At 37.6% G+C, this 25,692-nt stretch overlaps 1 long non-coding RNA gene across 1 annotated transcript in view; it reads left to right on the forward strand.

Annotated features, from left to right (window-relative positions):
- The window catches only part of LOC309639063, a 128,739-nt gene extending 107,355 nt beyond the window's left edge, over positions 1–21,384 (forward strand). The window contains exon 5 of the long non-coding RNA XR_014251441.1: positions 19,581–21,384. This is a non-coding gene — a long non-coding RNA (uncharacterized lncRNA). The remainder of the gene's footprint in view (positions 1–19,580) is intronic.
- The last annotated feature ends 4,308 nt before the right edge of the window (positions 21,385–25,692 follow it).

Here is a 25,692-nt window from a genome sequence, read left to right on the forward strand (position 1 = left end):
ATGGTGAAAAACTGAAACCATTTCCACTAAGATCAGGAGCAAGACAAGGATGTCCACTCTCACCACTATTATTCAACATAGTTTTGGAAGTGTTAGCCACAGCAATCAGAGAAGAAAAGGAAATAAAAGGAATCAAAATCAGAAAAGAAGAAGTAAAGCTGTCACTGTTTGCATATGACATGATACTATACATACAGTATCCTAAAGATGCTACCAGAAAATTACAAGAGCTAATCAATGAATTTGGTAAAGTAGCAGGATACAAAATTAATGCACAGAAACCTCTTGCATTTCCATACACTAATGACGAAAAATCTGAAAGTGAAATTAAGGAAACACTCCCCTACAGGACAGAGGACCTGGGGAAGATGGCGGAAGAGTAAGACGCGGAGATCACCTTCCTTCCCACAGATACAGTAGAAATACATCTACACGTGGAACTGCTCCTACAGAACACCCACTGAATGCTGGCAGAAAACGTCCAACTTCCAAAAAAGCAAGAAACTCCCCCCGTACTTGGGTAGGGCAAAAGAAAAAAGAAATAACAGAGACAAAAGAATAGGGACGGCACCTGCACCAGTGGGAGGGAGCTGTGAAGGAGGAAAGATTTCCACACACTAGGAAGCCCCTTTGCGGGCAGAGACTGCGGGTGGCAGAGGGGGGAAGCTTCGGAGCCACGGAGGAGAGCGCAGCCACAGGGGTGGGGAGGGCAAAGTGGAGAGATTCGCGCACGGAGGATCAGTGCCGACCAGCACTCACCAGCCCGAGAGGCTTGTCTACTCCCCCGCTGGGGCGGGCGGGACTGGGAGCTGAGGCTCGGCTTCGGTCGGATCACAGGGAGAGGACTGGGATTGGCGGCGTGAACACAGCATGAAGGGGTTAGTGCACCACAGCTAGCCAGGAGGGAGTCCGGGGAAAAAGTCTGCAGCTGCCGAAGAGGCAAGAGACTTTTTCTTCCCTCTTTGTTTCCTGGTGCGTGAGGAGAGGGGATTCAGAGCGCCGCCTAAACGAACTTCAGAGATGGGCACGAGCCGCGGCGATCATCGCGGACCCCAGAGACAGGCATGAGACGCTGGGGTTGCTGCTGCCGCCTCCAAAAAGCCTGTGTGTGAGAACAGGTCACTCTCCACACTGCCCATCCCGGGAGCCTGTGCAGTCCGCCACTGCCAGGGTCCCGTGATACGGGGACAACTTCCCCGGGAGAACGCACTGCGCGCCTCAGGCTGGTGCAACGTCACGCCGGCCTCGGCCACCGCAGGCTCGCCCCGCCTCCTCTGTACCTTTCCCTCCCCCCGCCTGAGTGAGCCAGAGCCCCCGAAGCAGCTGCTCCTTTAACCCCGTCCTGTCTGGGCGGGGAATAGACGCCCTCAGGCGACCTACATGCAGAGCCGGGTCCAAATCCAAAGCTGAACTCCAGGAGCTGTGTGAACAGGGAAGAGAAGGGGAAATCTCTCCCAGCAGCCTGAGAATCAGTGGATTAAAACTCCACAAACAACTTGATGTGCCTGCATCTGTTGAATACCTGAATAGACAACGAATCATCCCAAATTCAGGAGGTGGACTTTGGGAGCAGGATATATTAATTTTTCCCATTTTCCTTTTTTTTGTGAGTTTATATGTATATGCTTCTGGGTAAGATTTTGTCTGTATAACTTTGCTTTACAATAGCTTTATTTTACTTCACTATATTATAGCCTCTTTCTTTCTTTCTTTCTATTTTTTCTCCCTTTTATTCTGAGCCGTGTGGACAAAAGGCTCTTGGTGCTCCAGCCAGGCATCAGGGCCGTGCCTCTGAGGTAGGAGAGCCAACTTCAGGACACTGGTCCACAAGAGACCTCCCAGCTCCACGTAATACCAAATGGCAAAAATCTCTCAGAGATCTCCATCTCAACATCAAGACCCAGCTTCACTCAACGACCAGCAAGCTACAGTGCTGGACACCCTATGCCAAACAACTAGCAAGACAGGAACACAGCCCCATCCATTAGCAGAGAGGCTGCCTAAAATCATAATAAGGCCACAGACACCCCAAAATACACCACCAGACGTGGACGTGCCCACCAGAAAGACAAGATCCAGCCTCATCCACCAGAGCTCAGGCACTGGTTCCCTCAATCAGGAAGCCTACACAACCCACTGAGCAAACCTTAGCCACTGGGGACACATACCAAAAACAACGGGAACTACAAACCTGCAGCCTGTGAAAAGGAGACCCCAAACACAGTAAGATAAGCAAAATGAGATGACAGAAAAACACACAACAGATGAAGGAGCAGGGTCAAAACACACCAGACTTAACAAATGAAGAGGAAATAGGTAGTCTACCCGAAAAAGAATTCAGAATAATGATAGTAAGGATGATCCAGAATCTTGGAAAAAGAATAGACAAAATGCAAGAAACATTTAACAAGGACGTAGAAGAACTAAAGAGGAACCAAGCAATGATGAAAAGCACAATAAATGAAATTAAAAATACTCTAGATAGGATCAATAGCAGAATAACTGAGGCAGAAGAAAGGATAAGTGACCTGGAAGATAAAATGGTGGAAATAACTACTACAGAGAAGGATAAAGAAAAAAGAATGAAAAGAACTGAGGACAGTCTCAGAGAACTCTGGGATACCATTAAATGAACCAACATTCGAATTATAGGGGTCCCAGAAGAAGAACAGAAAAAGAAAGGGACTGAGAAAATATTTGAAGAGATTATAGTTGAAAACTTCCCTAATATGGGAAAGGAAATAGTTAATCAAGTCCTGGAAGCACAGAGAGTCCCATACAGGATAAACCCAAGGAGAAACACGCCAAGACACATATTAATCAAACTGTCAAAAATTAAATATAAGGAAAACATATTAAAGGCAGCAAGGGAAAAACAACAAATAACACACAAGGGAATCCCCATAAGGTTAACATCTGATCGTTCAGCAGAAACTCTGCAAGCCAGAAGGGAGTGGCAGGATATACTTAAAGTGATGAAGGAGAAAAACCTACAGCCAAGATTACTCTACCCAGCAAGGATCTCATTCAGATTTGATGGAGAAATTAAAACCTTTACAGACAAGCAAAAGCTGAGACAGTTCAGCACCACCAAACCAGCTTTACAACAAATGCTAAAGGAACTTCTCTAGGCAAGAAACACAAGAGAAGGAAAACATCTACAATAACAAACCCAAAATATTTAAGAAAATGGGAATAGGAACATACATATCGATAATTACCTTGAATGTAAATGGATTAAATGCTCCCAACAAAAGACACAGACTGGCTGAATGGATACAAAAACGGGACCCATATATATGCTGTCTACAAGAGACCCACTTCAGACCTAGAGACACATACAGACTGAAAGTGAGGGGATGGAAAAAGATATTCCATGCAAATGGAAATCAAAAGAAAGCTGGAGTAGCAATTCTCATATCAGACAAAATACACTTTAAAATAAAGACTATAACAAGAGACAAAGAAGGACACTAGATAATGATCAAGGGAGCGATCCAAGAGGAAGGTATAACAATTATAAATATTTATGCACCCAACATAGGAGCACCTCAATACATAAGGCAAATACTAACAGCCATAAAAGGGGAAATCGACAGCAGCACAATCACAGTAGGGGACTTTAACACCCCACTTTCACCAATGGACAGATCATCCAAAATGAAAATAAATAAAGAAACACAAGCTTTAAATGATACATTAAACAAGATGGACTTAATTGATATTTATAGGACATTCCACCCAAAAACAACAGAATACACATTTTTCTCAAGTGCTCATGGAACATTCTCCAGGATAGATCATATCTTGGGTCACAAATCAAGCCTTGGTAAATTTAAGAAAATTGAAATCGTATCAAGTATCTTTTCCGACCACAACGCTATGAGACTAGATATCAGTTACAGGGAAAGATCCGTAAAAAATACAAACACATGGAGGCTACACAATACACTACTTAATAACGAAGTGATTACTGAAGAAATCAAAGGGGAAATAAAAAAATACCGAGAAACAAATGATAATGGAGATACGACGACCCAAATCCTATGGGACGCAGCAAAAGCAGTGCTAAGAGGGAAGTTTATAGCAATACAAGCCTACCTCAAGAAACAGGAAACATCTCGAATAAACAACCTAACCTTGCACCTAAAGCAATTAGAGAAAGAAGAACAAAAAAACTCCAAAGCCAGCAGAAGGAAAGAAATTATAAAGATCAGGTCAGAAATAAATGAAAAAGAAATGAAGGAAACAATAGCAAAAATCAATGAAACTAAAAGCTGGTTCTTTGAGAAGATAAACAAAATTGATAAACCATTAGCCAGACTCATCAAGAGAAAAAGGGAGAAGACTCAAATCAATAGAATTAGAAATGAAAAAGGAGAAGTAACCACTGACACTGCAGAAATACAAAAGATCATGAGAGATTACTACAAGCAACTCTATGCCAATAAAATGGACAACCTGGAAGAAATGGACAGATTCTTAAAAATGCACAAACTGCCAAGACTGAACCACCAAGGAATAGAAAATATGAACAGACCAATCACAAGCACTGAAATTGAAACTGTGATTAAAAACCTTCCAACAAACAAAAACCCAGGACCAGATGGCTTCAGAGGTGAATTCTATCAAACATTTAGAGAAGAGGTAACACCTATCCTTCTCAAACTCTTCCAAAATATTGCAGAGGGAGGAACACTCCCAAACTCAATCTACGAGGCCACCATCACCCTGATACCAAAACCAGACAAAGATGTCACAAAGAAAGAAAACTACAGGCCAATATCACTGATGAACATAGATGCAAAAATCCTCAACAAAATACTAGCAAACAGAATCCAACAGCACATTAAAAGGATCATACACCATGATCAAGTGGGGTTTATCCCAGGAATGCAAGGATTCTTCAATATAGGCAAATCAATTAACGTGATACAGCATATTAAAAAATTGAAGGAGAAGAACCATATGATCATCTCAATAGATGCAGAGAAAGCTTTTGACAAAATTCAACACACATTTATGATAAAAGCCCAGCAGAAAGTAGGCATAGAGTGAACTTTCCTCAACATAATAAAGGCCATATATGACAAACCCACAGCCAACATTGTCCTCAATGGTGAAAAACTGAAACCATTTCCACTAAGATCAGGAACAAGACAAGGTTGCCCACTCTCACCACTATTATTCAACATAGTTTTGGAAGTGTTAGCCACAGGAATCAGAGAAGACAAAGAAATAAAAGGAATCCAAATCAGAAAAGAAGAAGTAAAGCTGTCACTGTTTGCAGATGACATGATACTATACATAGAGAATCCTAAAGATGCTCGGGGAAAACTCCTAGAGCTAATCAGTGAATTTGGTAAAGTAGCAGGACACAAAATTAATGCACAGAAATCTCTTGCATTTCTATACACTAATGATGAAAAATCTGAAAGTGAAATTAAGAAAACACTCCCATTTACCATTGCAACAAAAAGAATAAAATATCTGGGAATAAACCTACCTAAGGAGACAAAAGACCTGTATGCAGAAAATTATAAGACACTGATTAAAGAAATTAAAATGATACAAATAGATGGAGAGATATACCATGTTCCTGGATTGGAAGAATCAACATTGTGAAAATGACTCTACTACCCAAAGCAATCTACAGATTCAATGCAATCCCTATCAAACTACCACTGGCATTTTTCACAGAACTAGAACAAAAAATTTCACAATTTGTATGGAAACACAAAAGACCCCGAATAGCCAAAGCAATCTTGAGAACGAAAAATGGAGCTGGGGGAATCAGGCTCCCTTACTTCAGACTATATTACAAAGCTTCAGTAATCAAGACAGTTTGGTACTGGCGCAAAAACAGAAATATAGATCAATGGAACAGGATAGAAAGCCCAGAGATAAACCCACACACGTATGGTCACCTTATCTTTGATAAAGGAAGCAACCATATACAATGGAGAAAAGACAGCCTCTTCAATAAGTGGTGCTGGGAAAATTGGACAGGTACATGTAAAAGTATGAAATTAGAACACTCCCTGACACCATGCACAAAAATAAACTCAAAATGGATTAAAGACCTAAGTGTAAGGGCAGACACTATCAAACTCTTAGAGGAAAACATAGGCAGAACACTCTATGACATACATCACAGCAAGATTCTTTTTGACCCAGCTCCCAGAGAAATGGAAATAAGAACACAAATAAACAAATGGGACCTAATGAAACTTAAAAGCTTTTGCAGAGCAAAGGAAACCATAAACAAGACCAAAAGACAACTCTCAGAATGGGAGAAAATATTTGCAAATGAAGCAACTGACAAAGGATTAATCTCCAAGATTTACAAGCAGCTCATGCAGCTCAATAACAAGAAAACGAACAACCCAATACAAAAATGGGCTGAAGACCTAAATAGACATTTCTCCTAAGAAGATATACACATGGCCAACAGAGACATGAAAGAATGCTCAACATCAATAATCATTAGAGAAATGCAAATCAAAACTACATTGAGATATCATCTCACACCGGTCAGAATGGCCATCATCAAAAAATCTAGAAACAATCAATGCTGGAGAGGGTGTGGAGGAAAGGGAACACTCTTGCACTGTTGGTGGGAATGTAAATTGATACAGCCACTATGGAGAACAGTATGGAGGTTCCTTAAAAAACTACAAATAGAACTACCATACGACCCAGCAATCCCACTACTGGGCATATACCCTGAGAAAACCATAGTTCAAAAAGAGTCATGTACCAAAATGTTCATTGCAGCTCTATTTACAATAGCCAGGACATGGAAGCAACCTAAATGTCCATCGACAGATGAATGGATAAAGAAGATGTGGCACATATATACAATGGAATATTACTCAGCCATAAAAAGAAATGAAATGGAGGTATTTGTAATGAGGTGGATGGAGTTAGAGTCTGTCATACAGAGTGAAGTAAGTCAGAAAGAGAAAAACAAATACAGTATGCTAACACATATATACGGAATGTAAGGGAAAAAAAATAGGCCATGAAGAAACTAGTGGCAAGACGGGAATAAAGACACAGACCTACTAGAGAATGGACTTGAGGATATGGGGAGGGGGTGGGGTGAGATGTGACAGGGTAAGAGAGTGTCATGGACATATATACACTACCAAATGTAAAATAGATAGCTAGTGGGAAGCAGCCACATAGCACAAGGAGATCAGCACGGTGCTTTGTGACCACCTAGAGGGGTGGGATGCGGAGGGTGGGAGGGAGGGAGATGCAAGAGGCAAGAGATATGGGAACATATTGTATGTGTATAACTGATTCACTTTGTTATAAAGCAGAAGCTAACACACCATTGTAAGGCAATTATACTTCAATAAAGATGTTAAAAAAAAAACACTCCCATTTACCATTGCAACAAAAAGAATAAAATATCTAGAAACAAACCTACCTAAGGAGACAAAAGACCTGTATGCAGAAAATTATAAGACACTGATGAAGGAAATTAAAGATGATACAAATAGATGGAGAGATATACCATGTTCTTGGATTGGAAGAATCAACATTGTGAAAATGACTCTACTACCCAAAACAATCTACAGATTCAATGCAATCCCTATCAAACTACCACTGGCATTTTTCACAGAACTAGAATAAAAAATTTCACAATTTGTATGGAAACACAAAAGACCCCGAATAGCCAAAGCAATATTGAGAATGAAAAATCGAGCTGGAGGAATCAGGCTCCCTGACTTCAGACTATATTACAAAGCTATAGTAAACAAGACAGTTTGGTACTGGCACAAAAACAGAAATATAGATCAATGGAACAGGATAGAAAGCCCAGAGGTAAACCCACGCACATATGGTCACCTTATCTTTGATAAAGGAGGCAAGCATATACAGTGGAGAAAAGACAGCCTTTTCAATAAGTGGTGCTGGGAAAATTGGACAGGTACATGTAAAAGTATGAAATTAGAACACTTCCTGACACCATACACAAAAATAAACTCAAAATGGATTAAAGACCTAAGTGTAAGGCCAGACACTATCAAACTCTTAGAGCAAAACATAGTCAGAACACTGTATGGCATAAATCACAGCAAGATCCTTTTTGACCCAGCTCCTAGAGAAATGGAAATAAAAACACAAATAAACAAATGGGACCTAATGAAACTTAAAAGCTTTTGCAGAGCAAAGGAAACCATAAACAAGACCAAAAGACAACTCTCAGAATGGGAGAAAATATTTGCAAATGAAGCAACTGACAAAGGATTAATCTCCAAGATTTACAAGCAGCTCATGCAGCTCAATAACAATAAAACAAACAACCCAATCCAAAAATGGGCGGAAGACCTAAATAGACATTTCTCCAAAGAAGATATACACATGGCCAACAGACACATGAAAGAATGCTCAACATCAATAATCATTAGAGAAATGCAAATCAAAACTACAATGAGATATGATCTCACACCAGTCAGAATGGCCATCATCAAAAAATCTACAAACAATAAATGCTGGAGAGGGTGTGGAAAAAAGGGAACACTCTTGCACTGTTGGTGGGAATGTAAATTGATACAGCCACTACGGAGAACTGTATGGAGGTTCCTTAAAAAACTAAAAATAGAACTGCCATACGACCCAGCAATCCCACTACTGGTCATATACCCTGAGAAAACAATAGTTCAAAAAGAGTCATGTACCAAAATGTTCATTGCAGCTCTATTTACAATATCCAGGACATGGAAGCAACCTAAGTGCCCATCATCGGATGAATGGATAAAGAAGATGTGGCACATATATACAATGGAATATTACTCAGCCATAAAAAGAAATGAAATGGAGGTATTTGTAGTGAGGTGGATGGAGTTAGAGTCTGTCATACAGAGTGAAGTAAGTCAGAAAGAGAAAAACAAATACAGTATGCTAACACATATATATTGAATCTAAGGGAAAATAAAGGTCATGATGAACCTAGGGCAAGACGGGAATAAAGACACAGACCTACTAGAGAATGGACTTGAGGATATGGTGAGGGGGAGGGGTAAGATGTGACAGGGTGAGAGAGTGGCATAGACATATATACACTACCAAAGGTAAAATAGATAGCTAGTAGGAAGCAACCATAAAGCACAGGGAGATCAGCTCGGTGCTTTGTGACCACTCAGATGGGTGGGATAGGGAGGGTGGGAGGGAGGGAGATGCAAGAGGGAAGAGATATGGGAACATATGTATATGTATAACTGATTCACTTTGTTATAAAACAGAAACTAACACACCATTGTAAAGCAATTATACTCCAATAAAGATGTTTAAAAAGAAGAAAAAAAGAACATTGGTCGATCATAGACCTCCTGGCTCCACGTAATATCAAACGGCAAAAGCTTCCCCAGAGATATCCATCTCAATGCTAAGACCCAGCTCCACTCAATGACCAGCAAGATACAGTGCTGGACACCTTATGCCAAAAAAGTAGCAAGACAGGAACACAACCACACCCATTAGAAGAGAGGCTGCCTAAAATTATAAAAAGGTCACAGACAAACAAAAACACGCCATCAGAGGTGGTCCTGCCCACCATAAAGACAAAATCCAGCCTCATCCACGAGAACACAGGCACTAGTCCCCTCCATCAAGAAGCCTACACAAGCCACTGAACCAACCTTAGCCACTGGGAACAGACACCAAAAACAATAGGAACTATGAACTAGCAGCCTGCAGAAAGGAGACCCCAAACACAGTTGGTTAAGCAAAATGAGAAGACACAAAAAAACACAGCAGATGAAGGAGCAAGGCAAAAACCCACCAGACCAAACAAATGAAGAGGAAAAGGGCAGTCTACCTGAAAAAGAATTAAGAATAATTATAGTAAAGATTTTACAAAATCTTGGAAAAAGCTTGGAGAAAATACAAGAAACATTTAACAAGGATGTAGAAGAACTAAAGAGCAAACAAACAATGTTGAACAGCACAATAATTGAAATTAAAAATTCTCTGGAAGGAATCAATACCAGAATAACTGAGGCAGAAAAACTGATAACTGGCCTGGAATATAAAATAGTGGAAAAAACTACTGCACAGTAGAATAAAGAAAAGAAAATGTAAAGAATTGAGGACAGTATTAGAGACCTCTGGGACAACATTAAAAGCACCAACATTCGAATTATAGGGGTCCCAGAAGAAGAAGAGAAAAAGAAAGGGACTGGGAAAATATATGAAGAGATCATAGTTATAAACTTTTTAATATGGGAATACAAATAGTCAATCAAGTACCGGAAGCACAGAGAGTCCCATACATGATAAATCCAAGGAGAAACATGCCAAGACATATATTAATCAAACTATCAAAAATTAAATACAAAGAAAAAATATTAAAAGCAGCAAGGGAAAAGCAACAAATAATATACAAGGTAATCCCCATAAGGCTAACAGCTGAACTTTCAGCAGAAACTCTGCAAGCCAGAAGGAAGTGACAGGACATATTTAAAGTAATGAAAGGGAAAAACCTACAACAAACATTACTCAACCCAGCAAGATTCTCATTCAGATTCGATGGAGAAATTAAAATCTTTACAGACAAACAAAAGCTAAGAGAATTCAGCACCACCAAACCAGCTTTACAACAAATGCTAAAGGAACTTCTCTGGCAGGAAACACAAGAGAAGGAAAAGACCTACAATAATAAACCCAAATCAATTAAGAAAATGGTAATAGGAACATACATATGGATAATTACCTTAACTGTAAATGGATTAAATGCTCCAACCAAAAGACATATATTGGCAGAATGGATACAAAAACATGACCTGTATATATGCTGCCTACATGAGACCCACTTCAGACCTAGGGACACATACAGACTTAAAGTAAGGGGACGGAAAAAGATATTCCATGCAAATGGAAATCAAAGGAAAGCTGGCATAGCAATTCTCATATCAGACAAAATAGACTTTAAAACAAAGACTTTAACAAGAGACAAAGAAGGACACTACATAATGATCAAGGGATCAATCCAAGCAGAAGATAAAACAATTGTAAATATTTATGCACCCAACATAGGAGCACCTCAATACATAAGGCAAATACTAACAGCCATAAAAGGGGAAATTGACAGTAACACAATCATAGTAGGGGACTTTAACACCCCACTTTCACCAATGGACAGATCATCCAAAATGAAAATAAACAAGGAATCACAAGCTTTAAATGATACATTAAACAAGATTGACTTAATTGATATTTATAGGACATTCTATCCAAAAACAACAGAATACACATTCTTCTCGAGTGCTCATGGAACATTCTCCAGGATAGATCATATCTTGGGTCATAAATCAAGCCTTGGCAAATTTAAGAAAATTGAAATTGTATCAAGTATCTTTTCTGACCACAACACTATAAGACTAGATCTCAATTACAGGAAAAAATCTGTAAAAAATACAAACAGATGGAGGCTAAAACAGCACACTGCTTAATAACCAACAGATTACTGAAGAAATCAAAGAGGAAATCAAAAAAATACTTAGAAAAAAATGACAATGAAAACACGACGGCCCAAAACCTATTGGATGCAGCAAAAGCAGTTCTAAGAGGGAAGTTTATAGCAATATAATCCTACCTTAAGAAGCAAGAATCATCTCAAAGAAACAACCTAACCTTACACCTAAAGCAATTAGAGAAAGAAGAACAAAAAAACCCCAAAGTTAGAAGAAGGAAAGAAATCATAAAGATCAGATCAGAAATAAATGAAGGGCTTCCCTGGTGGCACAGTGGTTGAGAATCTGCCTGCCAATGCAGGGGACATGGGTTCGAGCCCTGGTCTGGTAGGATCCCACATGCCGTGGAGCAGCTGGGTCTGTGAGCCACAAATGCTGAGCCTGCACGTCTGGAGCCTGTGCTCCGCAATAAGAGAGGCCACGATAGTGAGAGGCCCGTGCACCGCGATGAGGAGTGGCCCCCGCTTGCCACAACTAGAGAAAGCCCTTGCACAGAAACGAAGATCCAACACAGCCAAAAATAAATAAATAAATAAATAAATAAATAAAAAAGGAAAGAAAGAAATGAAAAAGAAATGAAGGAAACGATAGCAAAGATCAATAAAACTAAAGGCTAGTTCTTTGAGAAGATAAACAAAATTGATAAACCATTAGCCAGACATATCAGGAAAAAAAGGGAGAAGACTCAAATGAATAGAATTAGAAATGAAAAAGGAGAAGTAACAAGTGACACTGCAGAAATACAAAGGATAATGAGAGATTACTACAAGCAACTGTATGCCAATAAAATGGACAACCTGGAAGAAATGGACAAATTCTTAGAAATGGACAACCTTCCAAGACTGAAGCAAGAAGAAATACAAAATATGAACAGACCAATCACAAGCACTGAAACTGAAACTGTGACTGAAAATATTCCAACAAATAAAAACCCAGGACCAGATAGTTTCACAGGCGAATTCTATCAAACATTTAGAGCAGAGCTAACACCTATCCTTCTCAAACTCTTCCAAAATATAGCAGAGGGAGGAACATTCCCAAACTCATTCTACAAGGCCACCATCACTCTGATACCAAAACCAGACAAAGATGTCACAAAGAAAGAAAACTACAGGCCAATATCACTGATGAAATTAGATGCAAAAATCCTCAACAAAATACTACCAAACTGAATACAACAGCACATTGAAAGGATCATACACTATGATCAAGTGGGGTTTATCCCAGGAATGCAAGGATTCTTCAATCCATCAAATCAATCAACGTGATACACCATAATAACAAATTGAAGGAGAAAAAGCATATGATCATCTCAATAGATGCAGAGAAAGCTTTTGACAAAATTCAACACACATTTATGATAAAAAACCCTCAAGAAAGTAGGCATAGAGGGAACTTTCCTCAACATAATAAAGGCCATATATGACAAACCCACAGCCAACATCGTCCTCAATGGTGAAAAATTGAAACCATTTCCACTAAGATCAGGAACAAGACAATGTTGCCCACTCTCACCACTATTATTCAACATAGTTTTGGAAGGTTTAGCCACAGCAATCAGAGAAGAAAAAGAAATAAAAGGAATCCAAATCAGAAAAGAAGAAGTAAAGCTGTCACTGTTTGTGGATTACTATACATAGAGAATCCTAAAGATGTTACCAGAAAACTACTAGAGCTAATCAATGAATTTGGTAAAGTAGCAGGATACAAAATTAATGCACAGAAATCTCTTGCATTCCTATACATTAATGATGAAAAATCTGAAAGTGAAATTAAGAAAACTCTCCCATTTACCACTACAACAAAAAAATATAATATCAAGAAATAAACCTACCTAAGGAGACAAAAGACCTGAATGCAGAAAATTATAAGAAACTGATGAAAGAAATTAAAGATGATACAAATAGATGGAGAGATATACCATGTTTTTGGATTGGAAGAATCAACATTGTGAAAATGACTCCACTACCGAAAGCAATCTACAGATTCAATGCAATCCTTATCAAACTACCACTGGCATTTTTCACAGAACTAGAACAAAAACTTTCACAATTTGTATGGAAACACAAAAGACCCCGAATAGCCAAAGCAATCTTGAGAAAGAAAAACGGAGCAGGAGGAATCAGGCTTCCTGACTTCAGACTATACTACAAAGCTACAGTAATTAAGACAGTATGGTACTGGCACAAAACAGAAGTATAGATCAATGGAACAGGATAGAAAACCCAGAGATAAACCCACACACATATGGTCACCTTATTTTTGATAAAGGAAACAAGAATATACAGTGGAGAAAAGACAGCCTCTTCAATAAGTGGTGCTGGGAAAACTGGGCAGCTACATGTACAAGAATGAAATTAGAACACTCCCTAACACCATACACAAAAATAAACTTAAAATGGATTAAAGATGTAAATGTAAAGCCAGACACTATAACACTCTTAGAGGAAAACATAGGCGGAAAACTCTATGACATAAATCACAGCAAGATCCTTTTTGACCCACCTCCTAGAGAAATGGAAATAGCAACAAAAATAAACAAATGGGATCTAATGAAACTTAAAAGCTTTTGCACAGCAAAGGAAACCATAAACAAGATGAAAAGACAACCCTCAGAATGGGATAAAATATTTGCCAATGATGCAACTGACAAATTATTAATCTCCAACATTTACAAGCAGCTCATAAAGCTCAACATTAGACAAACAAACAAACAAATTGGGCAGAAGACCTAAATACACATTTCTCCAAAGAAGATATACAGATTGACAACAAATACATGAAAGGATGATCAACATCACTAATCATTAGAGAAATGCAAATCAAAACTACAATGAGGTATCACCTCACACCAGTCAGAATGGCCATAATCAGAAAATCTACAAACAATAAATGCTGGAGAGGGTGTGTAGAAAAGGGAACCTTTTTGCATTGTTAGTGAGAATGTAAATTGATACAGCCACTATGGAGAACAGTTTGGAGGTTCCTTAAAAAACTAAAACTACAACTTCCATATGACCCAGCAATCCCACCACTAGGCATATACCCTGAGAAAACCATAACTCAAAAAGAGTCATGTACCACAATATTCATTGCAGCACTATTTACATTAGTCAGGACATGGAAGCACCCTATGTGTCCATCAACAGATGAATGGATAAAGATGATGTGGCACATATATACAATGGAATATTACTCAGTCATAGAAAGAAACAAAATTGAGTTATTTGTAGTGAGCTGGATGGACCTAGAGTCTGTCATACAGAGTGAAGTACGTCAGAAAGAGAAAAACAAATACCATATGCTAACACATATATATGGAGTCTAAAAAAAAAAAAAAGGTTCCAAAGAACCTAGGGACAGGACAGGAATAAAGACGCAGACGCAGAGAATGGACTTGAGGACATGGGGAGGGGGAAGGGTAAGCTGGGACAAAGTGAGAGAGTGGCATGGATATGTATAAACTACCAAATGTAAAATAGATAGCTAGTGGGAAGCAGCCGCATAGCACATGGAGATCAGCTCGGTGCTTTGTGACCACCTAGATGGGTGGGATAGGGAGTGTGGTAGGGAGACCCAAGAAGATGGTGATTTGGCGATATATGTATATGTATAGCTGACTCACTTCGTTATAAATTAGAAACTAGCACACCATTGTAAAGCAATTATACTCCAATAAAAATGTTTAAAAAAATCATACTGAGATATCATCTCACACCTATTATGATGGCTATTATCAAAAAGACAAGAGGTAGCAAATGTTGGCAAGGATGTGGAAAAAAGGGAACCTTTATACATTATTGGTGAGAATATAAAATGATACAGCCATTATGGAAAAGAGTATGGTGCTTCCTCAAAAATGATTCATATATCATCATAGCATATGATCCAGCAATCCTACTTCTGGTTACGTATCTGAATGAATTGAATACAGTATCTAGAAGAGATGTCTGCATACTCATGTTCATTGTAGCATTATTCACAATAGCCAAGATATGAAAACAATCTAAATTTAAATGTCATTCAGTGGATGAATGTATAAAGAAAATGTGAGATAGATGATAGATATATAGATAGATATAGATAGATAGATAGATAAATATATAATGGAATATTAGCCATAAAAAAAAACAAATCTTCTCATTTGTGACAACATGGATTATTCTGGAGGGCATTATACTATTTGAAATAAGCTAGAAAAGGAAAGACAAAAACTATATGGTATCACTTATATGTGCAATCTAAAAAAATGCTGATTTCATAAATCAGAGAATAGAATGGTGGTTGCCAGGGCCTGGAGGTAGGGGGAAATGGAATGATGTAGGTCGAAGGGCACAGATTTTCAATTTTAAGAAGAATAATTTCTGAAGATCTAATGTACATTAGAGACTTAAAAATACTGTATCGTATACTTGAAAGTTGTTGAGAGTAGATCTTAAGCATTCTCAGCACACACACACACACACACACACACACACACAGATGCCTATGTTAACTATGTGAGGTGATAAATGTGTTAATCATCTTGATTTTGATAATTATTCTACAATGATTGTGTACATCAAATCATCACGTTGTAGACTTTAAATATATACAATTATATTTGACAATTATTCCTCAATAAATTTAAGAAAAGAGTTACATTAACCCTGAGGCAAGAGAGGTTGTCACCATATTAAGAAAGAATACAAACCTGACTGCAACAGGTTCTGCTCACAAAGATACTGTTTTATATTACTGCTTTACATTACTATATTTTAGTCCCAACTGTTGTTTGGCCTTTGACTTCCAGAATTTGCCCCCTGTGAACTTGTTTTAAAAATTATGGCCATTATTCAATCACCATATATTGATAACTATACTAGGATGTAGCAGAAGATTTTTGTTTTTGTTTTTAAATTGGGGTATAGTTGCTTTACAATGTTGTGTTAGTTTCTGCTGTACAACGGAGTGAATCAGCTATATGTATACATATATCCCCTCCCTCTTGGACCTCCCTCTCACCCCCACCATCCCACCCACTTAGGTACCACAGAGCACTGAGCTGAGCTCCCTGCGTTATACAGCATGTTCCCACTAGCTATCTGTTTTACACATGGTAGTGTACATATGTCAATCCCAATGGATGTAGGAGAGGTTTTAAAATATTTTTTCCTGTTCCTTGAGCTAAATAACACTTCCAGGAAGCATGTCACACTCCTTTCCTATATATAAACTTAGAATGGCAGCTGAAATATGTTGGTTGAGAGGGTGGTTCTGGTGTCTGACCCCTCAGGGAAATTTTTTACTCCAGTGGCCAGTGTGACCCAAGCTCTGATGTAAAGTTTTTAAGGTTGTGTTTTGCACAAAGGCTCTCAAGCCAAGGATGAGACTAGGGACAGAAATAATCACTGAGACATCAACCTTGATGTAAGACTGAGTTAGCAAAGAGGAAAGTGTGAATTTTAGTAATTAAGTGAGGGGGCACTTTTTCAAATTTGAACAAGGCACTATACCTACTAGTAGTGCTCCTGAGGGTGGCCTTGGACAAGTGACTTAACCTCTCTGTGCCTCAGTTTCCTCGTTTGTAAAATGGAGTTGTGAGGAATAAATGAATTAGTATACATATATAATGCTTAAAACTACTTATTACTAAAACACCCATTGTTGGTTGGTTGATTCCTCAGCTCTCTCTCTCAGTTCCCCAGCAACCTTAGAGCTAGCAGTAGCCTGTTGACAATTTCCCCCAGTGTGCCGTAAGGGAAAGTCACTGGGTTCTTGGGCACTCTCTTTAAAATGGACAGGCTTGACTGACATGCTCCTCTCTTTGTCCCTTACCTTCTTCCTGCCTGGGATGGGCATCTGATGCCTGGAGGTACAGCATGTATTTTGTGGCCTAGTAGATGAAAGCCCTATGCTAAGGTTTGCAGATGGGAAAATAGAAGGAGCCCATTGCCTTTAATGAAATCACTGAGACACAGAACCATTCCTGGGAGGCCTGCTCCTAGAAATCTTAATCCGTGAAGCAGATTACTTAGTTAATATAGGTTACATATTACAAACAGTTACACCTTATATATTTCAGCCACATTAGTGAAATTTGCAGCTGAATATATTGATGACAGGTACAGCTAAACTGATAATTATTATTGCTATTATTATTTTCTGTGAGGAAAAAGAAAACAATATCCCGTGTAAGTAACCTCTAGAAATTGAGGGAAGAAATCTGCTTTTCTGATTACATTTACTTTACAGATGAAGAGACTCAATAGGTTAAATTGCCCAGATTTCACAATTTTTTACCAATAAAGACAGAATCCACACACATATACCTGCCAGCAAATTTGTTGCTTTTCTACAATTGCATGCTGTTGCTAAGTTTCCATCCAACGGCTGTATTTTAAAAATATGTTATTCTCTTAAATTTAAAACTAGTTTGTTTTATTTCACCCAGTGTGTTGAGAAGCAGTTGAACCTTGAAGGTATCATGTCATATATTAAGCACATATTCTAGTTATATAGCATCTCCGTATTTAATCCAGGATCATTCTAATGATTTATGCAATAATTTAAAACTATTGAAGAGTGCAGGGCCAAACTCTGAGTCTTGAGACATACGAGCAGATGATAACCTCGTTAAACTGTAACTCACATTCAAAGATTTTCCCTTAAGCAGATATCAACTGATTATTCATCATTTGTTTACTACTGTTATTAGAATAATAATAACAAAGGTTCTCTTTAAACACTTTCAAAGGGTCATGCACTTGTTAAAAGTGCTTTAAATGTATTTTTAAATTTGATCTTCACAGAAACCTATGAAATGGACCTTATCATTATTTTTATTTGAGAAAATAGAGGGATGGAGACAGTAGATATAGATCCCTAGGTAAGTAGTGAACTAGGTTATAATGCCTGCATGCTCTGAATAGTTCTCAATATCTATATAGGGAAACGTATTACACTGGAAGAGACCACATGATACTACATCCCTTTCTGATTGACTTCTTTCATCAGGGAGGCCTCCTGAGATGATATTAATATGCAATCCCTTGGACCTGGGCCAGGGGGTTCTTTTCTACATGTAGGGCATACGGTACCGAAGTTCTTATATCAGATATGAGGAGGGCTTAGGGAAGCCATGTCCAAATCATATCTTGAAGAAAAATGATCTTCACCATCACGGTAGCATCAGAAGAATATGCATGGAGCTTCTGTGGATCTGATTCACGTGCTACTACCACTACATCTGCACACTCCCTGGTCTCTGCCTTCCTGTTTCTATGGATGTCCTTTCATGCTTCTAACAGGGCATCAGTTCAGCATCTCTCCCCATTTTCTTTCTCTCTTTTTTAGCAGATTTAATGAATAATAATGCATACCATACAGTCCATCTACTTAAATTGAATAATTCAATGTTTTTTATTATGCTTACAGATGTATGCAACCATCGTCAAAATTTTAGAATGTCACCTCAAAAAGAAAGGGAGCCATATCTTATAGCTATATCTCCCCATCTCACAGCCTCCTAGCCCACAGCAATCACTAATCTACTTTCTGTGTGCATTTGCCTATTCTGGACATTTTATATAAAAGGAATCATATAATATAGCGTGTCATTTTGGTATCAGGGTATTACTGGCCTTAAAATGATTTGGGAAATATTCCTTCTTCTACTTTTTGGAAGAATTTGTAAAGCATTGATATTAACCAGTGAAGCCTCCTGGGTCTGAGCATTTCTTAGTGGGTAGTTTGGTTTTTTTTTTAATACTAATTCAATATCTGTATATGTTATATGTTGTGATGGTTAATTTTACATGTCAACTTGACTGGGCCATGGGATGCCCAGATATTTGGTCAAAAATTATTCTGGGTGTTTCTATGAGGGTGTTATTGAATGAGATTAACATTTAAATCAGTAAACTAAGTAAAGCAGATTACCCTTCTTAATGTGAGTGACCTGATTCAATCATTTGAAGGCCTGAACAGAACAAAAAGTCTGACTCTCCTCTAAGAGAACACTTTCTGCCTGACAGCCTTCAAACTGGAACACTGGGGATTTTTTTTTGTTTTTTCCTAGCCTTCGACCTAAACTGAAAAATGGATTTTTCACAGGGCACTAGCCTGCCAGACTTTGGATGGGAACTATACCAACTGCACATTCAGACTGGACCTAAACCATCAGCTCTCCTGGGTTTCCAGCCTGCCTACTCACTCTTCAGATCTTGGGACTTGTTAGCATTCAAAATCATGTGAGAGAGTTTTTTATTATAATTCTCTCATCTATCTATCTACCTATCTATCTATCTATCTATCTATCTATCTATCTATCTATCTATCATCTATCTATCTGTCTATCTATCTATCCATCTATCATCTATCTGTATCTATCATCTATCTATGTATCTATCTATAATTTCTCAATTGCACATAGAATATATCTGATATATATAGACATACATATCTTGTAAGGTGGGTCAGCTATGAATACATGCTGTCAGTTTTTGTTTATCTGGAAATGTCTTTATTTCACCTTCATATTTGAAGGAGAGTTTTGTTGGTTATAGGATTAATGTTTTTGTTGTAGTTGTTGTTGTTGTATAACACGTTGAATATGTTATCCCACTGCCTTCTACTTTGCCTTGCACTTTGGTTTTGATGAGAAATCAGCTGCCAGTTTTACTAGAGCTGCCTTGTGAGTGATGAGTCATTTTGCTCTCTGCTTTCAGGATTTTCTCCTTGCTTTTGGCTTTCAGCATTTTTATGGTGATGTCTCTGTTTATGTATCCCTTATATTTAGTCTACTTAGAGTTTATTGAGTTTACCATAAGAGGTAATTGTTTTTCTTACAATTTGAGAAAATTTTGACTGTTATTTAATTGAATATTTCTTTGTATTCCTTTCACTCACTCCTCTCTTTTTGGAACTCTCAGTATAGGAATGTGGTCATATTTATTTGCATTCCACATTTCTCTGACACTCTGTTCATTTTTCCTATTATTTTCCATTTCTTTGGATTGACTAGTCTATTGTTCAATCAGCAAGTCTGCTAATTCTTTCTTATATCAGTTCAAATGTGCTGTTGAGACACTCTAAAGAAATTTTCATTTCAGTTTTTATACTTTTCAACTCCAGAGTATCCATTTGCTTCTTTATTATAGAGTCTATATCTTTATACTCTCTATGTGATATGACATTGTCTTCATACCTTCCGTTACTTTTTTTAAACACCTTTATTGGAGTATAATTGCTTTACAAAGGTGTGTTACTTTCTACTTTATAATAAAGTGAATCAGCTATACATACACATATATGCCCATATATCCTACCTCTTGCTTCTCTCTCTCACCCTCCACATCCCACCCATCTAGGTGGTGGCAAAGCACCGAGCTGATCTCCCTGTGCTATGCGGCTGCTTCAAATTAGCTATCTATTTTACATTTGGTAGTGTATATATATCCATGCCACTCCCTCACTTCGTCCCACCTTACCCTTCCCCCTCCCCGTGTCCTCAAGTCCATTCCCTACATCTGTGTCTTTATTCTTGTCCTGTCCCTAGGTTCTTCAGAAACTTTTTTTTTCTTTTAAGATTCCATATATATGTGTTAGCATATGGTATTTGTTTTTCTCTTTCATACGTACTCCACTCTGTATGACAGACTCTAGGTCCATCCACTTCACTAAAAATAACTCAATTTCATTTCTTTTCATGGCTGAGTAATATTCCATTGTATATATGTGCCACATCGTCTTTATCCAGTCATCTGTTGATGGACGTTTAGGTGGCTTCCATGTCCTGGTTATTGTAAATAGAGCAGCAATGAACACTGTGGTACATAACTCTTTTTGAATTATGGTTTTCTAAGGGTATATGCCCACTAGTGTGATTGCTGGGTCGTGTGGTAGTTCTATTTTTAGTTTTTTAAGGAACCTCCAAACTGTTCTCCATAGTGGCTGTATCAGTTTATATTCCCACCCACAATGCAAGAGGGTTCCCTTTTCTACACACCCTCCCCAGCATTTACTGTTTGTAGGTTTTTTGATGATGGCCATTCTGACTGGTGTGAGGAGATACCTCATTGCAGTTTTGATTTGTATTTCTCTAATGATTAGTGAAGTTGAGCATTTTTTCATGTGTTTGTTGGTGATCTGTATATCTTCTTTGGAGAAATGTCTATTTAGGTCTTCTGTCCAATTTGTTTGTTTGATTGATATTGAGGTGCATAAGCTGCTTGTAAATTTTGGAGATTAATCATTTGTCAGTTATCTTGTTTGCAAATATTTTATCCCATTCTGAGGGTTGTCTTTTCATCTTGTTTATGGTTTCCTTTGCTGTGCAAAAGTTTTTAAGTTTCAGTAGGACCCATTTGTTTATTTTTGTTTTTATTTCCATTTCTCTAGGAGGTGGGTCAAAAAAGGATCTTGCTGTGATTTATGTCATAGAATTTTCTGCCTATGTTTTCCTCTAAGAGTGTTATAGTGTCTGGCTTTACATTTACGTCTTTAATCCATTTTGAGTTTATTTTTGTGTATGGTATTAGGGAGTGTTCTAATTTCATTCTTTTACATGTAGCTGCCCAGTTTTCCCAGCACCACTTATTGAAGAGGCTGTCTTTTCTCCATTCTATATTCTTGCCACCTTTACCAAAAATAAAGTGACCATATGTGCATGGGTTTATCTCTGGACTTTCTATCCTGTTCCATTGATCTATATTTCTGTTTTTGTGCCAGTACCATACTGTCTTAATTATTGTAGCTTTGTAGTATAGTCTGAAGTCTGGGATCCTGATTGCACCAGCTCTGTTTTTCTTTTTCAAGATTGCTTTGGCTCTTCAGGGTCTTTTGTGTTTCCATACAAATTGTGAAATTTTTTGTTCTAGTTCTGTGAAAAAAGCCATTGGTAGTTTGATAAGGATTGCACTGAATCTGTAGATTGCTTTGGGTAGTATCGTCATCTTCACAATGTTGATTCTTCCAATCCAAGAACATGGTATATCTCTCCATCTGTTTGTATCACCTTTAATTTCTTTCAACAATGTCAGAGTTTTCTGCATACAAGCTTTTGTCTCCTTCGATAGGTTTATTCCTAGGTATTTTATTATTTTTATTTACCAATGGGAGTGTTTCCTTAATTTCTCTTTCAGGTTTTTCATCTATAGTGTATAGGAATACAGGAGATTTCTGTGCATTAATTTTGTATCCTGCTACTTTACCAAATTGGGTGATTAGCTCTAGTAGTTTTCTGGTTGCCTTTTTAAGATTCTCTATATAGTATAATGTCATCTGCAGACAGTGACAGCTTTACTTCTTCTTTTCTGATTTGGATTCCTTTTATTTCTTTTTCTTCTCTGATTGCTGTGGCTAAAACTTCCAATACTATGTTGAATAATAGTGGTGAGAGTGGACAACCTTGTCTTGTTCCTGATCTTAGAAAAAATGGTTTCAGTTTTTCACCATTGAGAATGATGTTGGCTGTGGGTTTGTCATATATGGCCTTTATTATGTTTAGGTAAGTTCACTCTATGCCTACTTTCTGGAGGGTTTTTATCACAAAAGGGTGTTGAATTTTTTTGAAAGCTTTTTCTGCATCTATTGAGATGATCATATGGTTTTTCACCTTCAATTTGTTAATATGGTTTTTCACATTGATTGATTTGCATAGATTGAAGATTCCTTGCATTCCTGAGAGAAACCCCACTTGATCATGGTGTATGATCCTTTTAATGTGCTCTTGGATTCTGTTTACTAGTATTTTGTTGAGTATTTTTGCATGTATGTTCATCAGTGATATTGGGCTGTAGTTTTCTTTCTTTGTGACATCTTTGTCTGGTTTTGGTAGCAGGGTGATGGTGGCCTCATAGAATGAGTTTGGGAGTGTTCATCCTTCTGCTATATTTTGGAAGGTTTGAGAAGGATGGGTGTTAGCTCTTCTCTAAATGTTTGATAGAATTTGCCTGCGAATCCATCTGGTCCTGAGAATTTGTTTGTTGGAAGATTTTTAATCAGAGTCGCAATTTCAGTGCTTGTGATTGGTCTATTTATATTTTCTAATTCTTCCTGGTTCAGTCTTGGAAGGTTGTGCTTTTCTAAGAATTTGTCCATTTGTTCCAGCTTGTCCATTTTATTGGCATATAGTTGCTTGTAGTAATCTCTCATGATCCTTTGTATTTCTGCAGTGTCAGTTGTTACTTCTTCTTTTTCATTTCTAATTCTATTGATTTGAGTCTTCTCCCTTTTTTTCTTGATGAGTCTGGCTAATGGTTTATCAATTTTATTTATCTTCTCCAAGAACCAGCTTTTAGTTTTATTGATATTTGCTATTGTTTCCTTTATTTCTTTTTCATTTATTTCTGATCTGATCTTTATGATTTCTTTCCTTCTTCTAACTTTGGGGTTTTTTTGTTCTTCTTTCTCTAATTGCTTTAGGTGTAAGGTTAGGTTGTTTATTTGAGATGTTTCTTGTTTCTTGAGGTAGGCTTGTATGGCTATAAACTTCCCTCTTCGAACTGCTTTTGCTGCATCCCATAGGTTTTGGATCATCATGTTTTCATTGTCATTTGTTTCTAGGTAATTTTTGATTTCTTCATTGATCACCTGGTTATTTAATAGCATATTGTTTAGACTCCCTGTGTTTTTATTGTTTACAGATTTTTTTCCTGTAATTGATATCTAGTCTCATAGGGTTGTGGTTGGAAAAGATATTTGATACAATTTCAATTTTCTTAAATTTACCAAGCCTTGATTTGTGATCCAAGATATGATCTATCCTGGAGAATGTTCCATGAACCCTTGAGAAGAAAGTGTATTCTGTTGTTTTTGGACTTAATGTCCTATAAATATCAATTATGTGCAGCTTGTTTAATGTATCATTTAAATCTTGTGTTTTCTTGTTTATTTTCATTTTGAATGTTCTATCCATTGGTGAGAGTGGGGTGTTAAAGGAGTCCCCTACTATGATTGTGTTACTGTCAATTTCCTCTTTTATGGCTGTTAGCCTTTCCCTTATGTTTTGAGGGGCTCCTATGTTGGGTACATAAATATTTACAATTGTTATATGTTCTTCTTGGATCAATCCCTTGATCATTATGTAGTGTTCTTCTTTGTCTCTTGTAATAGTCTTTATTTTAAAGTCTATTTGTCTGACATGAGAATTGCTACTCCAGCTTTCTTTTGATTTCCTTTTGTATGGAGTATCTTTTTCCATCCCCTCAGTTTCAGTCTGTATGTGTCCTTAGGTCTGAAATAGATCACTTGTACACAGCATATACACAGGTCATGTTTTTGTATCCATTCACCCAGTCTATGTCTTTTGATTGGAGCATTTAAGCCACTTACATTTAAGGTAATTTTGATATGTATGTCCCTCCTAACGTTTTCTTTATTGTTTTGGGTTTGTTATTGTAGGCCTTTTCCTTCTCTTGTGTTTCTTGCCTGGAGAAGTCCCTTTAGCATCTGTTGTAAAGCTAGTTTGGTGGTGTTGAATTCTCTTAGCTTTTGCTTCTCTAAATTTTTAATTTCTCCATCAAATCTGAAAGAGATCCTTGCTGGGTAGAGTAATCTTGGTTGTAGGTTTTTCCCTTTCATCACTTTAAATATGTCCTGCTACTCCCTTCTGGCTTGCAGAGTTTCTGCTGAAAGTTCAGCTGGTAACCTTGTGGGGATTCCCTTGTGTGTTATTTATTGTTTTTCCCTTGTTGCTTTTAATATTGTTTCTTTGTATTAATATTTGATATTTTGATTAATATGTGTCTTGGCATGTTTCTCATTGGAATTATCCTGTGTTGGACTCTGTGCTTCCTGGACTTGATTATTTCCTTTCCCATATTAGGGAAGTTTTCAACTATAATCTCTTCAAATATATTCTCCGTTCCTTTCTTTTTCTCTACTTCTCTGGGAGCCGTATAATTCGAATATTGATGTGTTTAATGTTTTCCCAGAGGTCTCTGAGACTGACCTCAATTCTTTTCATTCTTTTTTTCTTTATTCTGCTGTGTGGTAGTTATTTCCACTATTTTATCTTCCAGGTCACTTATCCGTTCTTTTGCCTCAGTTATTCTGCTATTGATTCCTTCTAGAGAACTTTTAACTTCATTTATCCTGTTTTTCATTATTGTTTGTTTGCTCTTTAGTTCTTCTAGGTCCTTGTTAAAAGTTTCTTGTATTTTCTCCATTCTGTTTCCAAGGTTTTGGATATCTTTACTATCATTACTCTGAATTCTTTTTCAGA

The sequence above is a fragment of the Balaenoptera physalus genome, assembly GCF_965194825.1.
Source record: "Balaenoptera physalus genome assembly, chromosome: 12".
Taxonomy (NCBI): domain Eukaryota; kingdom Metazoa; phylum Chordata; class Mammalia; order Artiodactyla; family Balaenopteridae; genus Balaenoptera; species Balaenoptera physalus.